We start from the raw sequence: 2107 nt of genomic DNA on the forward strand, positions 1-2107 counted from the left end.
ATTTGTGTGTGTGTGCGTGCGTGTGTGTGTGCGTGCGTGTGTGTCGGTCTCACAAAACCCCTGAAGATTACATCATCAGCAGACTGTAGATCGGCACGCTGCGTCTCATGCAGAAGAATAAAAATTATGCAACATCTAGAAGAATGTTTTTRTGAACTACTSAACATGTGAAGTGACTCACTTACTGTAAGCAGAGACTAAACGTACAAACTGTCTCTACAGTGGCTCAGATTTCCCAACATTTAGCAGATCCACTTCAGCCATGTAGAAGTAAGCCATAGAAATCACTCTTTATGCTAAGCCTATAAAACAATGAAGGAATATCATTCTGTTCTTTTAAACTCATTCAAAGCTGAAATGTAACATTCAAACTTTCTGCATCGCATATCGTTTTTCTCTCCCCTGCAGTTGGAAATGCTAAGCTGATCCCATAACGTGTTCCTGGTTGTGATGCAACAGCTGCTCTGGTGGGTATAAATACCAGCACCTTTCATACGTCCGATCATCAGGCAGGAGGAGTAAAGAGCTGATATCAAGCTCAAAGCAAATCCTTCAGATTTTAAGAACTTCACCCGATCAAGATGAAGACGTTCCCCCTCGCCGCCGTGGCCGTGACCCTCGTCGTCGCGTTCATCTGTGTTCAGGAGAGCGACGCTGCTCCAGCCGCAGACGTAAGAGCTTCATCTGAAAGTCAAACCGTCAAAATGTTACCATGTTGATTCTAAATGTGCTGAATAAACTGTTTACAGATCTATGATATTTTGGACGGGAGACTTGGTATTGGCATATTCGAATCGGATGAAGATGTGGCAGAGATCTCATTACTTGTAAGGGTTAACTTTGAATGAATGAATGAATGAATGAATGAATGAATGAATGAATGAATGAATGAATGAATGAATGAATGAATGAATGAATGGGATGTTTATGATGGGATTTTTCTTAATTTGTGGCCCAAGGAAGGGAGATGTAGGGATGTTAATAAAACACTTTCCTCGTGTGTTTTACACACAGATACCGTTCGAGTCGGCCAGACTGCGTGGTCACCCACACTGCCGTTACTGCTGCGCCTGCTGCCCCAACAAGGTTGGCTGTGGAATCTGCTGCACGTTCTGAGGACGTCCTGCTGCCACTGTAGCAACATGAAGAAATAAAAAGCAACACAGCATACTTACTGCACAAGTTTTCAACCTGTTAGCACTTTTACAAGGTGTTCGTGGATTATGTGTGATTGTAACGCAAACTATTTTCTTTTACTTAATCTCTGTCTTAAACATGAGCTGATATTACAACTGTATCCGTCAACAAATGATATTATAACTGAGCAGAGATGTGTAGAAAAAAATGGGGTTGGGCAGAAATAGATATTAGTTCTGCTTAGTTAATTTGTATCATGGCTTGAATAATGTATGCTTTCACAATAAATGTTGTCACACTTCACTAATCTTCTGTGTGTGTCTCTAAAGGCAGTGAACCCGTTCTCGTYTGGAAACATTTTAGAATGTCAAGTTCTTTGAATTACAGAAATCAGAGACACACATTCAAGAATATTGATACTCAAAATAATGACTATTTCACCCYTAGCAGAAATTTGGGTAAATAAAGAATACTAGAACTAAAATAAATCATCAGTGAGGATTAATCAGTTCAAAAATACTTTATTATTTTATGTCAGATACTTCATTTATCCAAGTATTTTTAAAGAATCAACGTTAATGGTGATGGGCAGAAAGGATCTTTGGTAGCAGTCAGTGTTCCAACRAATCTGAAGAGGCCTCTGCCTGAWGACTTGCTCAAAACAAAATTGTTAGGATTTATGAAGCAAAATTATTATTAAAGGTATAACAAAAATACTAAATTCACTTCTTGCTTATGTGGCTCTACTTTCCTCTTATTTTGCTTACAACACTTTAGGATTTCTGTATTTCCTTTTTAAATTAAATTWWAAAWAAAAGGCAGACATTAATTAGTAATTTTTGTAAAGCAAAATTTAGGGACACTACATMATAGTTAAAAGAGAACGAGACAGTTGTGTCCTCCACACGTTAGGTAAACATACCTCATCAGTGACAGTATTTACGGTGAGGTTGTTTTTTTATTATTTCTT

The 2107-nt window shown here is 38.2% G+C and overlaps 1 long non-coding RNA gene across 1 annotated transcript; it reads left to right on the plus strand.

The window, feature by feature from the left end:
• Window positions 1-255: 255 nt before the first annotated feature.
• LOC103478260 (uncharacterized) lies at window positions 256-855 on the plus strand. The gene is made up of 3 exons (XR_535763.1): window positions 256-270; window positions 409-671; window positions 750-855. It is a non-coding gene; the product is annotated as an uncharacterized LOC103478260 (long non-coding RNA).
• The last annotated feature ends 1252 nt before the right edge of the window (window positions 856-2107 follow it).

Source organism: Poecilia reticulata, linkage group LG16 (genome assembly GCF_000633615.1).
Source record: "Poecilia reticulata strain Guanapo linkage group LG16, Guppy_female_1.0+MT, whole genome shotgun sequence".
Classification (NCBI taxonomy): domain Eukaryota; kingdom Metazoa; phylum Chordata; class Actinopteri; order Cyprinodontiformes; family Poeciliidae; genus Poecilia; species Poecilia reticulata.